The sequence below is a fragment of the Colius striatus genome, chromosome 6 (assembly GCF_028858725.1).
Source record: "Colius striatus isolate bColStr4 chromosome 6, bColStr4.1.hap1, whole genome shotgun sequence".
Classification (NCBI taxonomy): Eukaryota; Metazoa; Chordata; class Aves; order Coliiformes; family Coliidae; genus Colius; species Colius striatus.
This window is the reverse complement of record NC_084764.1, coordinates 2,957,394-2,980,482: the sequence shown is the minus strand read 5'-3', so window position 1 is coordinate 2,980,482 and position 23,089 is coordinate 2,957,394. Positions and strand designations below refer to the sequence as shown.

General features: G+C 40.4%; 1 protein-coding gene across 2 annotated transcripts in view; it reads right to left on the bottom strand.

The window, feature by feature from the left end:
• MIDEAS (mitotic deacetylase associated SANT domain protein) overlaps positions 1 to 10,232 on the bottom strand; it is a 44,311-nt gene extending 34,079 nt beyond the window's left edge. The window contains exon 1 of one of the 2 annotated variants that reach the window (XM_061998030.1): positions 10,074 to 10,232. The gene's annotated coding sequence lies outside the window, so the exon portion shown is untranslated. Of the gene's footprint in view, positions 1 to 9,652; positions 9,686 to 10,073 lie in introns of those variants that run through there. The other variant, XM_061998031.1, reaches the window with a different exon arrangement.
• Between the last annotated feature and the right edge of the window lie 12,857 nt (positions 10,233 to 23,089).

The following is a 23,089-nucleotide window of genomic DNA, read 5'->3' as shown; positions in this document are numbered from 1 at the left end:
TAAGGCACAGGATTACTTACAAAGAACAAACACTAATTTGCACATAACTGTGACGAAATTCACCTATTACAGTAGATTAAGTCAATTCTGCTCCTGTATCTCCCAGCACTTAAACTTGAGGCTTTGTTGTCTCGCTTACTAAAATCTTGAACATTCAGCACAAGAGGTTCCCTTGCAGACAAAATCTGAGTCATGAAAGTACAGACAAAGCCACAAGACTGAACAAAAAAGGAGAAGAAAATTCATCCTCCTCACTACTTGCACGTAAGATCACCATGAAAAACAGTTCAGATAAAATTTCTACACGTACATAGTTCCTGCAAGTAGCAGGCTGGATCGGTATTAGTGTAGCCATTTCTAAACTTGGGGCCGTGCTTAAGCAAGGTTTCCACATTCTTCAGGTATCTGCAGTTGACTTTCTGCAAGGTGCGTGACCCTGGAGTGTTGGCATAAAGTTTGACAGTAGCATCTTTGAAGAGACAGGGATTCCCCCAGCAGCAGTTTCAGAGTCCCAGGGCTGAAGAATTTATCACTTTCGATTTTAGATTGAGGTCAAGTAGGATGGTTGGTTTCCCTTCATGTTGCAACATGTTGCTAACACGTGAGGAAAAGGTGAGACTACGACTCTGATGTTAAAAAGGGAAATGTCTTACCACACTCCAACTTCTCAAGATTTAAGCAAAATTATACTTATGGTGGTCTTTGAATAAAGAGTTTTTTAAAAGCCCACAGCAATAAAGACACTGTTTGCCTAGTTGCAAAAGTAAAAATCTCCCAGTGGAATATGGATACATACTTTTCCTGTTTGTTGTGGAGAACTAAAGCTTCAATAACAAAGTCTACCCATGTGCTTCTTGCTAATCTGTGTACTTAAAACAGTCTCTAGTATTGAGAACAACTTAGATGTTTCACTAACCCAGCCTAGGAATAATTTCCACCATCATTCTGAGGAGGAAGAAGGGGAGGTGTATACTCGTAAATGGTTAACACTCTCTGCCTTCTCCCTGCGAGCAAATTGCACACACAAGCAAGAAGGCAAAGGAAATAATTAACCTTCCAGCTCCTGGACTTCAGCTTCAATTCCCTAAAGTAACTTCATGCACAAAATCAACATGTGGAAAGAATAATCACTGGTGACCAACTTGCTGAGGCTTGTGGAAAACTGGCCTGTGAAGTACAGCAAGCTCTTGACAGAGATCTCCTGCAGTCTCCTGTGCCACACAGACCTCAGTGAACATGCACCGCAAAAGCAACACCATGTCCTTCCCAGGCATTCTGGAAAACCTCAGTGTTTAGAAACAATCACTGACCAGTTCTTCCCTCCCACAAAAAAGCTTAACAACTTTTTTTTCTTTAAAGAAAAAAAAAAGACACACATACAATTGCAAACATATGCACTAACTTAAAGCCACTTTTTAGTCTTTAAGGCATGCAACCCCATCACATGGCCCTAAGGCCTCCTCTGGATACTGGTACATTTTCTGTCTGGAGATACAATGCATTTAAAACCCAGACAGAAATTCTATTTTTCTATCCAAAATTAAATGGGTGTTTTGAGGTGACGAGACATTGTGTTTCCCTCTGGCAGGGAAAGGTTTTCCTCCCCTGCTCTCTCTGAGCATACTGACATGCAGTGCGTACTTCTGGTACTTACACCTCTGGTATCCAGGTCCACTCACACTGCTGTAAAAGAACTGCTCCCAGACCCTTTTGCAGACATCTGGGGACCAATAAAGTTTGAGGTACCTCGCTGTTGTAGCTTATCACCTGCATGTCCCTACCTCCTTTAGTCTTTCCAGCTCCCTAAGATGCCAGTCTCATTCCTACTAGGCAGGAGTACTCGTGTTCTCCAGCCACGGCATAAGCACAAAGTTCCATTTATAGCTCTCTACAGCAGTTTTTTCCTCTTGTTGAAGCAAACACCGGCCCCAGTATGATTATAATCCATCCATGCATGTATCTGCTAGAAAAGTTATTTCCTCTTACAGAGGGTTATATTTATTTAGCCATAGTACAGCTGCTCCAAAGCCACTTGGAGTCTAAAAGCGTGCTCTTCTGATGTTGCATTTCCCAATGAAATGCATCAGCTGCTGAGCAAGAACCCAAGAGACAGCAAGAAGAAACAGTATCTCTCAAAGGGTTTGTGTCCATCCTGCAGCTGAGTTCACAGGTCTCAAGAGTCACCAAACACAGGCTGCCCTCAAAACCAGGCGCCTGGCTGCTCCCCTTGCCCTGGCAGGCAGCCTGGCATGCCCATCACCTGTGACAGAGGCTGCTGTGACATGCAGCCCACTCCCCTCCATTAATTTAGGCACCCTCCCAGGCACTAAACACTCCTGCAAAGGCAGGAGAGGACAGTAAATATTTGCAGCACAAGGGCAGGGTCCTGCACCCTGTCTGGCAGCGCACAAAGACACTCTGGAATACATTTAGTTCATCTAGGTCTTGGATGAGGATTTTACTTACATTTTTAAATTATACAGTCCCTTCTGCTGTTTATACTACTTGTTCTTTATTTCCACATGCAAAAAAATACACACAGTTGTTAATGTCAGTTTTTGATCCTGGTTGCTGAGTGTCTCCAGCCTCCGAGTGCAAAAGCAGATATCAGTGTCATGCAAAATATAGCTGTGCTTTTTACACAAAAAAACCACCCCTTTTCTCAGCTGTTTACTTGTTTGCAATCCAGTACTATCCCTGTGCAAGACAGCTCTGTCTTTTCTATATTGTATCATTTTGTGTCCAGGATCAATTTTGAATCCAAGCTATTCCCACTGAAGGGTATATAACATTACAAAGGGTTACAAACAAGCAACCTAACACCTACTCTTTCCCCCTACCTTTTTCAAACATGATAGGCTCACACTCTTCACATTTGTTGCATGATGGATTAAGCACTTTTCTGCTGATGGAGTAGCATTAAATTTTTATTAAAATACATCAACACTATGCAAAAATGTTCAGTTGGAAAGCAAAGGGTTAAAACTGACACGATACTTGCCACAAAGAAGTAGTAGCAAGTAACTTGACAAAATAGTCACTAAGTTTCCTGCATTCGAAGTCATTATGGTTTCCCCCTTCAGACAGGGTCACTATGTCCTGCCAATTCATGAGGTCCCAAAAATAACTAGTTGAGTAACTAAAGATGTCAATAGATTTTCACATTCCCTCCATGCATCCAAACTGTACAGCTCAGATGGTTACTTGTAAACAGTCAGGCATCCTACACTTAATCTAACACACTTTCCCAAGCAAATTGTCACTTACAATAACTCAGTTACAGCTGTCACTAAGCACCAAATATCCTTCCGCCTCCAAACTGTACTTTCCTCTCAAATCAAGTCACTCAGAAAGAACTGCCTCCTTAAAATACTTCTTAGGACACAGTCAAATTCAGTAGTTCTGCTCATTTTCACAATAAGAAAACCATAATAGAGCAGATGAGAGATGTATAACCCTCTGGGAAATAAATGCCCTGAAACCATGCTTCAAGGGTGAAAGTTGATCCACCACTTCGGTTTCTTCCATCTTTGACCTTTTTGATGACTAAGCCAAAGTTACCCAACTGAGAAACAGAAAAGTATAACATAACTCTGCGTAAGAGCCAGACTGAAACCACCTAAATGCACAGAAGCACGGAGATGGTAGTTTCGTTCACTGACAACCTGATTTGAAGCCAAGTATGTAATCTGGCTAGGGAATCTCTACTCAGCCTGCTGCACACAGAAATTGGTGCCTCGTTTCTGGAGTGCAATCCAGAAGCCTCGTTTGGTTCCACATCTCAGATTTCTAGAACAAACATGAAGGGATTAATTATCTTGAGGACAACCAAAAGTCAGACTTTTCATCAGGATGCCCACAAAAAAATCCAGTCAAAAGGGCCCATAGAGGATGCACCATATAGGCAAACAAATACCTGCATTCAAATAAAAAAGAAGTCGTTGTTCTACGTGAGGCTTTAGTGCCTTTATCTGCTGGAGGTCCACAGAGGGTGTCAACAACTATTTCTGAACAACAAAGCCTCATAAACAGTAGGTGTGAGATGGTGTGACCTCCTGCACAAAGCCTGCTGACAAAACACCCACCCAGTCATGGAGATGCAAGCGAGATTGTAGGAAAGGGAGAAGGCTGGAAACAGTTTTATCATATGTCCTATGGCACCAAGAAACACTCCCTAACCTATACAGCAGTTTGTTGCCTTCTCTTTCAAGTCTTTGCTCTTAGCTGTCTCAAAGTTGTCTAACAGTTTGTAAATATGTTTGACCCGTATTTCAGATGCAGAAAGTTTCCTGACTGAAAGACCTAATGGTCTTCTGGGTCAGTGCAAAGAGCAGAACTACCTCTAAGCTCTAGATACCCGCTCCTGTTGTTGACCATGTCAGTTTCAGTATAAGCAGCATCTTGTGCCCATATACGAATAAAAGGCTCAATGAAGTCACAAATGCAAACACTTTTCTCCAAAAGAATATTAACAACATTTAACTCGAAGAGAGAACACCAAAAGCATTTCAAGCAAAAAAAAACCAAAAATTAAGAGCAAGATGTTCAGATATTTAAAGCTAAACACAGCCATAAGTGAGGCTTAAAATATTATAACACAACTTATGCAGCAGAAAGCTCCCCCTAACTTAATACTTGTACCTCAATAGGAAAGAAGGAGTGATTTAAATAGATTCTGCATTCTTGCATGTATTTAGAAAACCATGGCAACAAAATCCACTTCAATATTAAAATTAAATCAGAAAAAAATGAAGTCTATAATAAAACACAATGTTTTGCACAAGTATTTAATTGCAATAACACTCTTTATGTGAAAAAGACTTTCCAAATATAGGAGGAGGGCAGTTTAAGCTCCTAATAAGAATGCCCAATGGTATAGTAATATTTTATAACTCCTAGCCTTCATTTATAGCATATTCATTTACTTCTCAGGCATATAAACAGCTCTTAAAGCATCTTCATTTAAACAAATACTGTTGTAGAAAGACTAGATGATCTACTCAGGATATATGCTTGAAAAAAAACCCAGATTTTCTCAAAAATTGAAAAATAAAACAGCTTTTCAATTGAAAAATACAAATCCATTTCTAACCAGAATCCAACAGAATGCAGATGAACTGATAACTGTTCCCAATATTCAGCATAAAATGAGAGACTTAAGGGTGCATAAAGAATAGTGTGTGTACACATAAATATACATACACATTTAATCTGTCTCTCCCAGAAACAAATGACAACAGGATATACCAATATCTCTGCACTATAACCTCTCCTGTTAATAAGCTATAATGGGAAAAAACAAGCAACTGAGAACCATTCTTCATGGGAGAATATCAGGGAAGAAATAAAACATGAATACTGTCTTGGTTCCACTTCCTATTTCTTCACATTCCATTACTGAGCATGTAATGTATCAGTAACAAATCTAGCTAAAAAAAAAGGCATCATAGCTGTTTCTCAGTTTACTAATTCATTAACAGCACTTCAATCTTTATCAATACTTAAGTCAAACTACATAGAACTTCAAAACTCCTTTTCAAAACCTAAAGACTAAAAAAGAAAGCTTTATTTCATGTTTTGCTATAGGCTTTTAAAGATGCATTAAAACAAAACAAAAAAAAAATCAACACTGAATGTTTTAGACTCCATCCAAATCTAGCTTTTCCCAATTTTTAACTTCTTGATCAACGCCAGCTATCAATGCAACAATAGGCATTCCTGTAATTTACTTGTACATAAAGGGAACATTAATTTTTGAGATGTAAATATCAAAGAATATCTGTACACCTTCCATGCTCTATATACATTAATGAATTATAATAATTTGGGCCTGCTGATCAGGTGGCTGTCAGTTAACCCAAACATGACAAAAAGCATCACAGTCAGAAAAGCAAAGAATTAATTACCAAGATTTATCTCTTCATCCCCATTTGCCCCTCAATACCTGAATGCTGGCTGGGTTCAAAAGCCACACAGTCACATTTTTCCCTGGTGTGAAGAATCTAGCTTTTTCTCATAACATTCTGAATATTCTCCAGTCACCAGAATTGATCAGCAGAGCACTCGAGAAGGGCTACAGTTGGAGACCATTCAATTCAGAAAGACAAGTTATGCAAAATGTTATGAAGTGCTTATTGAGCAGCCTCGTGCTGGAAACACATGCCATTTGTGCACAGGGAGCTGCTGCAGCTGCCAAGGAGTTTCCACACGGAATGCAAGTTGCTGGTATGCTGCTATAAAAGTTTTAATTATCACTTGAGCAACCATCTCCTTCAGGGACCTACATATAGCATGACATAGATTTCTTGGTTTGAATGCCCAAATCACACTGAAGGTAGCAACTCTTGTTTGACAGACAGCTCCATGCTACACTTCCAATTATTAGGGGAGGTCCTAATGATGATATTTCCTTGAATTAGCAGTCCATCCCTCCTATTTACAAATTGCTCAGTGACAAGTCTTCCATTTGGAGCTGACTCACGAGCCTTGGCTTGCCTGTGCCAGAATTTGCTAGCTTTTTGGACATGTCTTGCAAAAGCTCACCACCAGAGCTCCCGCCTTCCTCATCCCCCCCATTTCATGACAAACACTCAGAGAAAAGTGATTTATTTCTCCCTTTATGTCACTCAGAATATACCTAACTGCACTGGAAACAATAGGCATGCTTACTACACTTCATTTTAGCATAAACAGTGATTTACAGCAACCAATACTATGTGCAATGTCTCAGAAAGGACTTATTTTTTGTTACAGAAAAGTGAATCAACAAAACCAAATCAACTCTTATCCCTAATACAAGTCCCTTCAACATCCTCAGTCCATTATTTGATCCACAAGTTAAAAAAGTGGCTGCAAAATGCCTACCTGAACTCAAGGGAAAACTAGGTAAGTTTCTAGAGTAGCAACTTCTCAAAAATTGCTAAGCACATGGAAAGCATTGAAAAGAAACCTTTGGAAACAGGACCATGGGCTAGGCAGACTCCCATTCTGATTCACAGCAGTCACTCTTGCCTCATTACACGCCTCAACAAGCCATCACACACACTCACACATCCAGAGTTGCCTCCACCACCATCACTGAGGTGACTGTTTCCAAAGAAAGGCTGCAGGTCCTCGTCAGAGCAACTTAAGGGATTGCCTGGCAGCTTGACAGAAAAGCATCAGGGGACAGATGCCAGCCTTGAAAATATCTCCTGCAGTTCTGCAGCTACCAATTACGGGTGACAGTAAGAGTGATAATGCAAAAGCATAAATATCTGGAATGATTATGTAGGCTCTCAGAAGGCTTTTACTGTGTTACAGCCCTCATCATTTCATATCACCACTACTCATGTGCCTGGATAGGTTAAAGGCTAGCAGGGCTATGCCTGTCTTTTGTTAATATGGACACAAATGTACGTCTATAGCTAACTCAATTGAGTACAACAGGACTCACAGACATGAAAGTTATCCACTCCTTTGTATACAAGTTCCAAGAATCCTGGCCTAAAACATTTTCTTCCAGTATGTACGCTGTGCAAGGCAAAAGACTTAGCACAAGGAATTACCGTATTCTATCACAAGTCATTCAAGGAAGCTTTCAGCAGGGTTTCTGTTTTTCCTCAGACATTAGAGCATCACTTTAATATAGACTGAACACCAATTCAAAGAAAAATCTGGAACATCATTGTAATGCACAGATTAATGTACCTTTGCTTATTTTGTATTAAAATAAAATGCTACAGTATACCTAACATAAGGCTCAATATGAAAGCAAGTTTGTGAAGTGATAGGCTTACTGTTGTGGTTAATTAGCCACTTGCTAAAAAACCCCAAACTTCTTCTGCACATCACTATGTTCTTTATTAACAAAGTCACACACATTTTACATGAAACATTTAGTTGAGTATCTGAGGAAACTACCAGTAATAAGATGATCTATGTGTTCAACTAAAATAATATGTTCTGGTCGAACACCAAGAAATGTTAAAGCTGCTTTCCATTTTTATAGTACTACCCATTGCAGTGCTCAAAACACTTTACAAGCCTTCAGAGCATTAAGACATCAGCAATGACAGTTAAAGACAACATTTCCAGAAAATTGTCTTTGATCTTAGCAAGGCAAATTTCTGTGCACCAGAGCTGAGATATTTTCAATCTAATATTTCATAAACTCCAAGTAATTCCAAAACTAAACTGATAAAAATTACAGGTAACCAGCATATCTGAAAAACAAACCTTAGGTACTTCAAAACTGTATCCACAAGAGCTTAGGCATCATTTTGGTCGTCTTTCAAAGCCCGAGTTAAAAGACTTGCTAATACAGTGTCAGCAGCATACTCTCAATGCCTCATCCTCTCCCTCAGCCAACACTGCCTGCAAGATAACAGAGCAAAATGCAACTCTTCAACTAACTTAAACATCCGTGTTCAAAACCTAGGTCTAGTCTAGCACTCCTTTCAACATCTAATTTTTGTGGCCCGACACAGAAACTCTCCAATGCTTTTCTCTCCATTTCCAAACAAGCTACCCAAAGTGCAGTTGCTTATTTTAACACGGGCAGTTTTCCCACACGAGCACACCAGAAATGAGACTAGAGCAACAAGAATCACACTAAACCTGCGTAACTGTTAGCAAACCTGCCTGATTTTCACCTGCTGCATAATTACTTTAGAAACATGAACCCACAGATCAGACGAGCTTTCCATTTCTTCTGCCATTTCAGACTACTGGTGACGTTTCTGTGGAGTATTTCAGGTCTTCGACTTCTACGATCAGCCTCACTCCACTTCTCCTTTCCCCTCCCTTCTAAATTCTTCAGTGAAGTCAGAGAGGAATGTTGCAGTTCAATGCAGAATACATTCTCTTTTTAGCATTTGCAATGCAAAAGTAGGTTTTGTTCGGTACAGAAATCTTGCACAATAGCCTGTGTATACGTATTCGTTCCAACAATGCTGTCCTATGCAATCACGCTGTAATTACACACAGTCATAAAGCTGCTGCTGTTGCTGCTTGGAACTGCAGTCTCGCCCTCTAAACAACCTAATATCAGTCTCTGCATTAGGACATTTCTTTTCTCTCTTCCCCTCCCTTTAACTGCTTGCTCCAGCGTAGATGGCCTTTAGACTGCACTCAAAACGTGTACTCGGGATGAAATCAAACTACTATAAAAAAAGAAGCTGTTTTAAAGAGGATGCCAAATAAATCTCTGTTAAGCAAAGAGAATATTTCTCTAGTTCTGCAGGCTGCAAGCACACAAGACTTTACAAACCAAAAATAAATCCTGCTTACGCCTGTGAAAAAAACCCGTAAGTATTATATAAGATTCTCCCGTATGTGCGTGGGTGTGTTGTCGGGTTTTACTGGTAAACTGCAAAGAATCAGTCCTTTGCAGCTGCTGCCAGAGAAAGAGCTGCACATTTGAGAGCACGCGATTTTCAGAAATTATCTAATAAATTCCTCCCTCACCCCTTGCTCTGCTGCGTAAAGCCCAGCAGAGGAATCCGATCCTTACCAGCCCAGACTCCCTGAGCGCTACGGAGCGGCCGCAGCCCGCCCTGCCCCCCGCGCCGCGCACGCCGACCTGCCCCAGCTCCAGCCCGCTGCCAGCGGAGAAAAAGCCCCCCTCCGCAAACACTCAATCCCACCAAAATACCATCCGCAGGCAACTCACCCAGACACAGACACATGCTTAAGGCGCTGCTGCAGACAGGCAGCAGCAAAGGAACCCTTCCGCAGTCCTCGTGAGCGCTCACGGGAAAGCAGGAGGGAATAGTTTTGCAAGCGAGCGTGGCCCCCTGCGGCAGGCGGGCCGGGAGCTCCGCTGCCCCGGCCCTGGCCCCGCACGGCTGCGCGACCCCGGCGCACACAGAGCCGTCCTCCTCACCTCCTCCGCAGGGAGTTTTCCCCATCCTGCACCCAGCATCCACAAACAAAGCACACGTACACCCTCGTCTACCCCCCCCCCCAAAAAAGCCTCAAGACAGACCCACTCCCCCACCCCAAAATGGCAGGAAAACAGAAGCAAATCGTGAGGAAAACAATAATAATAAACCCGCGGAAAACAGGAGAAGGAAGAAAACGTGCTTGCTCACCTGCGAAGCGAGGCAGGGCTGCCGCGACGGGCGCCCACGGGGCAACGCGGAGCGACAATAAGCAAAAGGGGGGAAAGCGGAGAAGAGAAGGGGGGGAAAAAAAAAACCCTAAAACTTTGTTTCTTTCTCTCCGGGACTCAGGGAAAGCGTCACTTCCTAGTGCGGTAAGCGGGGAGGCTCCCGGGCCCGGGCTCCTCAACTCCTCCTCCTCCCGCCTTCCTCCTCCTCCCCCGCGCTGCAGCGCAGCTCCCCGCCGGTCCTCGGCGTCTCCTCCAGGCCCTGGCCTGGCCTCCCCCCCGCCCCTTTTCACAGATCTTGGCTTGACCTTCTGTGCTCGGCTTTAGCTGCTGTTCGCTGGGAAGGAGGGAAATCCCCAAGGAGCAAGGGGCGGGGAGAGAGTTTGCAGCACGGATTTGGAAGCCGAGCCCTGCAAAACACCATCGTGATCAACACCGGGCAAACGTGCCGGTTTGATGCCCTGCGTTCTGTGCCAGCCTCCCCCTGCCTGGTCAGGCCGCATGGGCCTTCTCTCTGAAGAAACGTAAACAAACTAAAAGCTTTTTGTTTTAAGGAACCACTCGTACCAGAGGAAAACACGGGTCTGTTTCTCTCTTTTGGTCCCTTTTTCTTCAGAAAAAGTTGTAGAAAACAAGTGGAAGAGCACAGAAGGGAGAAAGGATTTGTAACTAAATGCTCAGGTCATCTCAATACGGTTGTCTGATTTACCAAACACCCGAAATTCACTTTCACAAAAACGCATACTGCTGAGGTTTCTAAAAACGTTTGGCTTGGAATATGGCTTCCTCGGGTGCCTTGGCCTGAGAATAAAACACAGTGTGCTGGCAAATGCGGGCACGCTACTCCTGCAGGCAGGAAATCAAGAAGCTGCTTCGTCATTGCTCCCCCTGCAGACTGCTCTACTACTCGATTTTGTTCACACTAAACTTTCAGAACATAAAATGACACTTAGACAGCGTTCACCAATTAGACTCTCGTTCACTGAAACGTGGCAACATGAAAATGCCAAACATTTTTCCCCAGCATGCACGTTGCCACGGGCTGAACCTTCACCCAGGTGCAGACCATGCAATGCACGTGGTAGCACCACTTTTTCTCAGGCCAGCAGAGCAGTTTCCCTTCTAGCACATATTGTTTTACAGAGTGAAATAAAGAAGTAATTTGTGCACTGCTCACTCTTGTTTGCATTTCTTTCACAACAGGTCCTGGCTTCTATGCAGAACTCTTTACAAGGGAAGCTCAAGCTGCAGCGAAACAGGAGCCCAGAGAAGTGACTTGCCCATGACTACCCAACATATCTGATGCATAACCAGATTTCTCTGATGAGTCCCAGGTCAGTAGTCTAATTACCACACCCCATATGTTTTCCTGTCACAGTGCAGAGAATAACAGAGAGACATATGGAAGTGAAGAGCAAAATAGCAGCCACAGGTGCTACTGGCAACGTTTTTTCTCTTTTACAACCAAAAGTATCATTTGATTTGATGCAACATTGTGATATGACACTCACGGAAAACTCTTCTATATGACCATTAATATATTTGTTCTTCTAAACTCCTGAGTAGACAGGAGCAGTAAGGCAGTAACTATTTAAATCAATACAGAAAGAATATTTGCAGCTGTTCACAAGTTAGGTAATATGTAAACCAAACATTTGAATACATAATGACTAAAACTGAAGTCAAAGGCATACAACTCATTAGTTTAATTTGCCCCAATAAAGACTGAAACATCAGATTCCCTAAAGTGGAGTTACTTCCTCCTCTGTTATATTAGGCAATCAGTGCCTCCCATGAAGCACATGAGACATTGATAAGACTGAAATTGCTTATCTCAGCTTTCACTGAGAAGAAAAAAACCAACAACAACGCAACACTCTATGACTTTACACGACACTGTAACAGCAAAATGTAGCTCTTCCTTCCAGCCAGAACAAACACATGTACTTCACCTGTCTGGAGTTTGGGAAGCAAAGTGATGAGCAGTGTCTCATGTTTCACAATACATAATCATGGTAAAAGCATCAGACAATTGCAGAAACGTCATCACCTGGCTACAGAAGCTAACGTTGTGCAGACTGGGGAGTACGCTCTCTAGCCTTGTCTGGGAGACATTTTAACGTTGTTTTTTGATAGTCATCTCCTATATAATGTATAAAGCAGGTAGGAATCCTTCACTGAGCCAAAGACAACATAGTAACCACAAGGACAAAGCTGAAACACATTGCAAGATACAGAATCTATAGAAAAAGATGGTAACTTCTTCCTAAGCGTACCAAATAGAACAAAAGGCCAGGCAAGTCTGTAGGTACACCAGCCAGTTTATAGATGTGAAATGGAAGCAGCACACTTCAAAGACATCATGGCATGAGGAGTGTTTACAGAGCTGTATGCTACTGTTTATCTTGCTGAGCAATAAACAGTTTTATGAAGTGTTTTGTAAAGGTTTTGCCATTATACACTCTTCAGTTGTTTCTCTGTTCCTCACGTTAGGCAGTTCTTACATCTCCAAAACCAACCATCCATCATAATGTTCTCCCTTGCAGTAGTAGCTTTTACCTTTTTTTTTCCTCTCCTTTCTCATGATATGCTGAGAGTGCATGCAGGCTGCACTTTGCTCAGTTTTACAGTAACAACATTTAACACACACACACACACACACACATTTCCTGTTATGTCATTACTTCATTACTACATTGAAGGAGGAGATTGGAAGATTTCCTAGCTATCACCATTTAAAAATCTCAGGTTTCTTGGGCTTGTACGGACACATCTTGTGCTGTAGCAACATTGACTCATATCATTAATAAACTGGATTGCACTGAGTCAGAATTTGGATTAAAGACTATGCTTTGCATACTTAAACTGTGGCAAAACTGGGACATAGGCTCAGCAGGTGGCACTCTCTTCAGCCAGCCAGAGCAGAGCCAATGCCACATCCTCCTTCTAGCCCTCACAAGTTGAACCAGTGCTCCAGCATTATGGGAGACACTATGAAGCTATTAGTTCTCCCTGAAATTAAGTACAAAAGGAAGGCCCTAATCATGATATCCAGTAAGAAAATAATTGTACTCTTTTTAATAGAAGTTTCAGATTCCAATAAGTCTAAAACTTCCATCTCATAATCACACTGAAATTTCCTCTAAAATTTCCGTTGGATGTGGTATTTTTCAAACATTAATGACAGCATAAACCAGTAATGAATAGCTGCAGTGTTTATCCCACAAATATATTCAGTGCTCAAGGGCAGGGCTGCCTCCAGACAAGCTAGAGAATGGACTGACAGGAACCACGTGAAGCTCAGCATAGACTAATGCAAAGCCCTGCACTGGCTAGACCAACCTTTTGCCATTGCACAGGCTGGGACCAACAGGTCACTCGGCATCACTGAATAAGCTGGGGGTCCTGGTGAGCAGCAGGGTAAATACCAGTCAGTAGTGAAGTCTAACAGCATCCTGGGCTGTATAAGGAAAAGCACAGGTAAGTCAAGATAAATGATTATTCCTCTTTACTCATTTGTCAAGTCTACATCTGAAATACAGTGTCCTGTTTTGGGCATTCCAGTACAAGAGAGGTATTGAAAAACTTGAGCCAGTATGAAGCCAACATGGCCAGGGGCTGCAAGGAGAGATTGAGGGAAAATGGGCTCATCTAGTGTGTAAAGAGGGAAAGACTTAACATCAGCCTTCCAGTACCTGCAGCATTAGATCTTTACCTACAAGAGAAGGCAAAGCCAGGCTCTTTGGTGAAGTGCTCAGTGAAAGACAATGATCATAAACTGACACAGGGGCTGTTCCAAACAGCTACTGGGGATAGTGAAGCAATGCAACAGGTTGCCAGAAGAGGCTGTGGAATTTCCTGTCTTGGAAGTTTCTACTATGTGACAAACAAAACCCTGAGCATGATCTCAATTCAGTGGTGATCCCGCTTTCAGCAGGTTGAACTGGTGACCTCCCAGCGTGAGTGGTTCTATAACACAAGAAGTAAATCCCCTTATCTCACATAAGAGGCACCTTAATTAGGTGATAGTAAAAAGACTTTGAAAAAACCTCACAGGAAATACATGTGATTGTGTGTGTTTCAGGTTGGCTGGGGTTTAGTTTTGAGGTTGTGAATGTAGAAGTCCATCAGTGTAAGTACAAAGAAACTTGTTTCCTCATAGCCAGCTTTTTTCAGCTGCATTACTACAGGAGAAAACACATATTACAGTACTTTAAATACAAGATTCTTTCTTAGTACAGAAAAATAAGACTGTACCAAGTATCAATGCCTGTCTCTCATCTTTATCAAAACAAAATAGTAGAGATGTTATATTTGAAATATTATTTTTGGATACAACTTGTCTTGGAAAACTTGATGCAATCAGAATGTTTGGAAAGGAGTTTGTCTTTCTAAAAGAGTTTGCAAAAAGAAAAGAAGCTCGAACATGTATTTTACCCTTCATATTTGAGTTTAAACTTAAAACAATGAGTTTGCTTTACTAACTCCAGCAAGATTCAGCTTCTTTTATCGACTTAGGGGAAAACACATGCATTTATTTATAGAGCACGTGGGTGCAAATACATATGTGTATGTGCACACACACACAAGGTGTCATGAAGTGTCTGAAATCCTTGTTATATGAGAGAAAGGGAGGGACACTGTGGCTGAGAAAGGAAACCACATGAAAAAAAGAAGTTACTCACATTGCTTAAATGCTGCTAAAAGCAGCTCAGACGTGGTGGTGAAAAAGACAGCACAAGAACGCATGAAGTACCAGATTATACAGCATGCTGAAAAGACTGCTGAAACTTTCTTCCTAATTTTGCTACGTTGTGTAGCCTTAAACACACTTTGGTAGCAGATACTGTGACTTAGAACTTGAATGGATGACTGTCATGGCTGGGGCTGCTCCACAAGGGCTTGGAGACAGAAGCCAAGGAGATTCTTATGGTTGGCTGTTGGCAGGGCAGAATCTTCACCAGCTGGTGCTGGTCTCACTAGCTGTAGTGAGAAAGCAGGGCAGGCCAGAAGGGCAGCTGCAAAGCCAGGGCATCAGGCATTCCCATGGGAATGAGGCAGAGCTGAAGTTAAGCTGGGAAGACGAAGTTCACAGGTCAGGATCAAGTGCTGGGTATAGACACGGCTGCAATGCAACTGCAATGTAGTTCTGGCAGGGCCACATGCAGTGAGCCTCAGCTTAAGGCAGCTCCTCAGGCAAATGGTGCAGATGCCTTCATAGAGGCTTGTTTTTGCTGAGAACTTCCACTAAGGCTTCTTCTACCTCTTTTCCCCCAAGACAACCAGCTGTGCTTTCTTTAAGTTGGCTTTGAGCCCAGGCAGAAAAATCCCCTAGAAGCATTCAGTCTCAACAACAACAAACCTACAAGGAAAATCAGTCTTGAGAGCATTTTCTGCAGAGTCATATTCAGAGCTTGATTGAATTTAGTGTAATAACAGAAAGACTGGAATCTGAAATTAGCTGGAATATTTTTCTGTCTTTCTAGAACATTACTGCTACATTATTTTGATGGGCAGCAATCTACCTGATCCTTAATAGTCTGAGTAGACCAATTTCTTTTTGAAGCATGGAGTAGTACCATGAATTTGATCATTAGTCTATTTCATATCCTTAAGTGCTTTGGTTCAAGTTATACTTTAATTTCACATACATTATATTCCACACAGGTACATCAATATGAAGGGAAAGCTTTCTTTCTCCTTTGTATGGAAACCAATATTCAGCTCTAAATTGTTCATCTGGACTACAGGATTTTCATTTTTGCACGAAGTCACAGCTTATGTTTCACCTGAACAGTTCCTACACGGTTCAGCCCACTAAGAGCAACTGTTAGATGAGAAGAATGATTTAAAATTTCTTTATGTCTCATTGTTTGTGCCAGCTACTGACTAGAAGTTTTGACAACTGGAGTAAAACAGCAACCCTGAAGTTCTGTGCTAAGAGTGTCTTTGCACACATGCCTTCTCTGCAGCACTGACTATAGAAAACAGAAATGAAACTACGTTACAGAACTCTTTAGTTTTTCTGGTGTTTCAAATGTATCAACCAGAATGTAATGCTTTTTCAAATAACACAGTCCCTAATGCCTTCAGAAGTTTTAGGTTTTCAATAGTTCATGGTGGAAGAACAAAAGCTTTCAGTTCCTCACTGCACTTCTTAAAAAAAAGCATTTCTGCTGTCCAGCATGATTAAAGATAGCGTCCCTTGCTGAAAAAAGCTAGTCAATCTATTCATTGCATACAAAAAACCCCCAATAACGAGGAAACTCAAGCAATGATTACCATTTTCTAAGAAGTTATATACATATAAAAGTTCACGTCCACAAAAATTAGATTATTTGCCCTATGGACATCAATAAACTACTCCTAACTATGAATGGTACATAGTATATAAGTATCTACAGGACTTGCAGCCTTGTCCAGTACTTCCATCATGTATATTTTTATGTACAACTTGTATGTATCTCTATATACATACATATACAGGAGAACATCCATAAAGTCTTCTCTCATGAATAACATCAACTGGGAAGTCCTTCTAAGCTTCAGTACCTGCTACAAGTACCAAGGCCAAAGCCCATTTCAAATAATTTGGCACTGACAATCATTAAAGGAGCCTTCAGTCCAAACAGGCTTCACTGACAATGACTCATTGCCACTCCAACTAAATTGAAATATACACAGCATAAGTCTGGGGGCAGCAGGGAGGAATCTGAAAGCATTGTGGACATCAGGGTCTACAGGTAGCACATAGGACTGTGTTTCACGCTGACTCATTCCTGTTCCGTTCTATAAGTTACAGAAGGGGAAATAAATCCATCACAATGGGACATACCAACACATACAAATACAACATATATAACAGGTATATAAGAAATATGAAGGATAGTCTGCAATCACATAATTACGCACCTTGATAACCTCATCCATCCCTCTACTCCTTAACCCTCCTTTACTGACAGTCTGTGCTTGCCTGTGCTGGTACTTTGTGTTACTGCAAACCAGGCTGCAGAACTTCTTCTGTCATCACCACTACACTGCAATGCACTTGGTTAACTGCTGGGTGGTTCTTTTTGGCTTCAGAAACAAGTTATATCATCTCCCAAATTAGTCATATATTGCTAATAAAATGTATAATTAAAATATATGTTTTCCAGAAGTAAGATAAAGCTTTTTTATTCCCATCATTCAGTGTTCATCATTCCATTCTAAATGTAATTTGCACTGTTTGCAAAGCTAGTACCAACCAAGTGACCTAGAGGAGTACTCTGTTAGTACTACCTTGCATAGCATACCACAGAAAGCTGCACAAAGAACTAGGACAGAAAGGCATCCAAACAAGATTCCCAAAATGTCCTTAGAGACTGTCATTTAGATAGTCTTACGTACTGCTCAGAAATGGCAGAAAGCCTCTATTCCACCTACCAGCTAGGCTGCTAAAAAAAAAAAGCCATTAGAATCTGAAGCAAGTTTTGCTTAGTTTCCTCAGAACTTCCAGTTACCAATTGTTAATCAGCCTCTGAAAGACAACCCTTACTGTTATCATACAGTTGCTTAGCTGAGAGTCAAAGCAGTTGCCATCAACATTTCATATGTCCAATAAAATACTTCATCACCCATACCAAGAAGGGCAAGCACAGCCTCTAGGAATACAGCCACTGAGACCATTGATTCCTTCCAGGCCAGTTGTTCTTACCAATCTCTCTTCTTTTCCTTAGAGGAAACAGGTGAAAGTCTTGGTAAATTCTCATTTTCAGGCCAGTGGAATACAACAGCTGATTTGGTGATATCAAAGTTGCTAATAATTGACTGATAACAACCATGTGCTGTATATCTCAGAAGGGAATGTCCACATGCAGAAAGGATAACAAGCATTCTACTAAAATATAGCAGTCCATAAACATGCCTTTGGGTATCTTGAGACTTGGCAAATCTACATAGTCCTCTTTCACAAACCAGTACTTGCCTTCCAGAAATAGCACTGCAGAAACATGATGCCAGTGCAAGAAAAGTTCCTTCTGAAGCAGCTTCCTCTTCATTCATTTTCCTCCTTTTTCACACCTGCCTTTATTCACCTTTAGTCACCTTTCCATCTATATCTCAAATGTGTTTTTCCACAAACACATAGGTTGAAGCCCACAATATGGGACTTCTCAATTCTATTTGGCCAAGGATTAGCATATAAAGGAGTCTTGCAAGGAAGTTACACCCTGTAAAACTTCACACAGCCCCAAATACAACCCTCATAGGAACAATTATTTTGTTTCTAGAAGACCTGTTTCCTTTTATGCTTCTGTTAGCAATTAACATTAGCTCTTCTAGCATTAAGATGCATAAATAATAGGGCAGTTTTACAATGGTTTTGAATGTCAAAGGTGAAAAAGAACATGAATATGAAACAATATTCTATTAATGTTGGGATTTCCCCATTCAGCACAGTCTATCACTCACCACCACCTCCTGATCCAGTGCAGCAATCAGTAGCTTTTTCAGCAAATGGTGTTCATATGTTTTTTCTTATCCTCAGTTTGGACAGAAACACTTGTCCTGACCATTTGCTGTCAGTAACTTTAAACCCAAGCATTATTGTGTGACTGTGCAAAGATCATGTTGTGTTCTGAGTAAGTTATTTAAGCCTTTGTGACCCAATTTCTTCCCTCTCTCCTTTTTCAGGACAGTTTAATACCTTGCATACTTGTATAATGCAGCTTAATTTAAGATGACCTCAGTTCTTTCTAAATTACAAATTTAGTTTCTTTTTCATCAAAGGTTTCATAAGCTGTGAAACAAGGAAAAAAAGAGATTGCTTACATTCAACAACTTTGCTTCCAATCTTACAGTATTTTCCAGACTAAGCAGAACTAGCAGTAAAACATACTTTCAAGGTTATTGGTGTTTGTAATTTTAAAACCTTTCAATCCTTTCTGTTTCAAATGACACTTTTGCATTACAAAGTATGCACAACAACTACAGGGTATGACAATGAAATTCAAATTGGAATTGCTCAGTGGCGTCTACAACAGATGAGTGGTGATGCTTTATATTAAACTGGGAAAATTCAAGACATTTTTGTTCTGATACAGACACACATGACAATCAGAGTTGGAATCTTAAGCCAGACTTACTAGTACTTCACTGGTTGCAGATTTTTGAAGAAGTATTAGAACTATTTTTTTTAATAACATAGATAGCATGAAATAGAAATTCCACACAAAGCAACAAAGAAAGAAGTGTTCTACTCAGATGTGTACACTTATCTTGCAGTGTGGTTCTCAAACAGAAGTTCCTAATTTCCTCAACTCACCTGAGTAAAAAATGAAAGATGTGATCCTGATATTAAACTGCATAGCAACAGGACAGTTTCCATCTACAATATGCTCAGATCATTTATAAACATTAAATAAGTAGCTACACAAAAATATAACTCCACCATATTTAATCGTATAAAAGTTACTAGAACGTCATCTGACCTTTTCTGATTGGATTTAAGAAGCCATCACTAACAAACTAAAGTAACCAGGAAAATCAGTCTCTGAAGCAAGCATTTCAGTGTTTTCTTTCTTCATTGAAGGACAAAAAAAAAAAGGCACCCACAGAAAAAGAATCAAAATATGAATAAAACTTTGTAGTGATCAAACAGCAATAATGTCTGATTGAATCAGATGTTAATAACCATAATTAATAACAGATGAAAATAACATTGTGCTCACTTTTCATGGACATAAAAGACTTTACAAAGTACTAAATGGTTAAAGATCAGGCCCAGCAACATTTATGCAAAAGCTGTTAAACCCCATGTTTTCATCACACAAGTCAGACATACTATACTACACTACCAGGATCTGCCCTGCAGATAGTCTTGTGTGTGAACTTACATCAAAACCAGCAGTTCTAACTAGAAAAGTCTGTTTATTAGAGTAAAGCTTCTTTACCATCATAAAAATTGTGACAGAGCAAAACCTGATCCTACCTCTACTCTTTGGTCAGTCAGAATCCAGACAAGGTTTGAAACAATGTCAAAGAAAGGTGGATCAGGATATTCACAAGCACAAAGCATGGGAAAATCAAGTTACCACAAAAAGCAGCAATTTCTTCTTATCTGTACACTTTCTTGCACAGAAGCAGCCCACTTATTGATCAGCTAGCAATTAGAAGGTGTTAGTTTCTATGACAGCTGAGTGCCTCTAGCAAATAATCAGTCTGTCAGGAATAAATGATCTGGTTTGTTTCTTTTAACAAATCAGGACTTGCATGAATAAAAACTGCAAAAGCAGAGACAATTCAGAAGTGGATGTCATAATCCAAGTTGGATGATAAGCTGCTTTCCCTAGCTCTCTCCCCTTTACAAGATTTCCATCCAAAAGGGAGATGAGCTTCTCACATGTGACCTTTAAACTGCACTTCACAGCATGTTTTGGCACTCTGACATAGAGTAACTCACTTGAACCTCAGCAACTGTCTCCAGCTAAAATTTTTTAGCTAATATATATTGATTACTTAGGCTGACTCAAACTGTCACTGCAAATGGCTATCATGACCATTACAGTAATATCTTCCCATCCTCTGCTGAAGTTGTTGCCTCCACGGCTTCGTTGGCAGAGTGAATCAACACTGTTCCATGCAATATGTGGATTAGCTCAATTAACACTCAGCAGCAGTTCAGACTGGTATTGTTTAAATGAACAAAGGGTCTTTCTCATTCTTCTCCTGGCTCAGCAATGTAGGCAAGAAACTTAACTGAAGACTAGTAAAATAATTGTTTAGACACAAGAAACACCAAGTCTACCACAGATGATTTTGCAATGTTTTCTTCTTATTGCATCCTCACAGTTTTGGAACTTGTAGCACAAGTGAACTGTTTTTTTTTACCCAAGTACATGGAGAGCTATGGCTGATGGAGTTCTTCTGTAAGGCTGTTTTATCAGTGGAGAAGGCACACCTTCTCTCAAAACACCTGCTTCGCTTTCTGAAAATCAGTTTGAAAAGTGTTAGTCTAACTTTCTGTAGCCCTAGAAAAAAAGCTTCCCCACAGCAGAAGACGACATCTTATTTTCCTATCGTGTGAGAAACTTGCTATATAAAAAAAGAAATATTAGAATTCTGTTGAATTTCAGTAATCTAATTGATTATTCCTACCCACAGAATTCATGGAGGATGTTTTTCAAGACATCACTTTGCTTCCTACACACATGCGCTAAAGTATCTGGTATCATTTGGAGCTCACGTATACTCCAGAGGATTTTGATGGCTGAAACACAGCTGCACTTCCACTACATAAGCAACATCTGTATTGCTCATTTGTACAGATTCACAAAGATTACTTATTATAGTCACATTAATTAAATATAACAAAGAAAACACACACATCTGCCAAGATTGAGAGTTACCTATGAACACAGAAATGTGTAAAGGTGAATTATTGTTACATACTCTCACCAATATGATCCATGAACCCAGAAAAGCATGGAAAGTGAACAGAAACATTTTGTACTTGAAAAACACTTAAGCCTCATGGTATAGAAAGAATATGTAAGGTTTACTGTTTCCATATTAAGGGCAGGAACAAAAAGATGACTTGGAGCTAGCTAAACAATCAATCTTAAATTTAAAAAAACCAAACACAGTTAAAATTATATTGCCATAGATTTTAGTGAAATTAATAAGAACTAAAATAGAACTTTAACTACTGTGAACCAGATAGCTGTTTCACTTCTACATTTTATCAAAGTCTACACACGATTCTGGCAGCTCATGACTTCGTATCCACAAGCCTCTCTTTCTTCCTCCTCCTTGTTTTTTGTTCTGGAAGGATCAAGCGTGACAAAGTCTTTGTAATCTCACCATGTGGTGAAGAAATACTTTTGCTTTCTCAAATTTGCCTGAAGTTGGCAAGAGAAAACCTTGAATTGGAGAAAGAGTATCTGTTCAAGGAAGTAAGGTTCAACTGAGTGACATTCTCTATTTGAGTGGGCAGCAATGGCTTGTTGACAATGACCAGAAATATCTTCCAGCATAAACACATTCCACATTTCATCTCTGATTGACTTTAAAATGATGACACCCAGGTTGACTTAGCCTTGTTTAGATGTGGTAACAACACCTAATATCTGTTACATAACCACTACTCCACAGTGGCCTGCTGGAGAATGTTATTTCACATGAAGGGTGACTTTTTGTGGTGCAGTTTAGTCTGAAATGAATTAAGCTAAATAAAAAAAAAAAGCATTCTTAAAATAGGTATCCACAAGAATAGCCAGTGCAGAGCAAGTCTTACAGTTTAAATTCACACCAAAGCTTGTTTCACAACAGACACCCTTAACAAGGGAGGGGGAGAGGGAAGAACAATGGTCAAAACAGTACACTGCAAATAATTGCTGTAACTGCCTTTAAGGATAACTTTGTGGAGGTAAAAAAGTCACCCTGTGCTAGGCAAGAGAAAGTGGTGCTGGACAGAGATTTTGAAAGCTCATTTAATGCCTTGCAGTTTGGGTTTTGTTTTTCTGTACCTTCATGAAATACCTTAAGTGGTATTGTCACAATATAATAGATACACAGCATACCTTTTCCCCACTTTTCTTTCAATTATTACTACTCATCAAGATACATTACTAAATTAACAAGGAGTACTCCATTAATACGTTTCATAATCTTTTCCTGTTCGCTTATATAATGACACATAACATTGGTTTCTGAAATAATTATTTCTGTAGTAATTGGACTGCTCTTTTCTTGCACAGGTATGAGGCAAGTCAGTACTCCTTCAGTTTAATGCCAGCCTTCTACATACATCCATTTGAAACTACGGGGACAACTTTACCTCAAGACTTACCTTTGGTGCGTTACACTAATAAGATGTTGACCTGCCATTTGAGAACTGATGCAAGTTGGAAACCGAAAGTACAGGGGTATAAATCCTCTCATTGAAATACCTCACATTCTTTGACCATCTCAGTTGCAATTACATCACTTCAACTAATGTGAAATACAAAGTTTTGTATA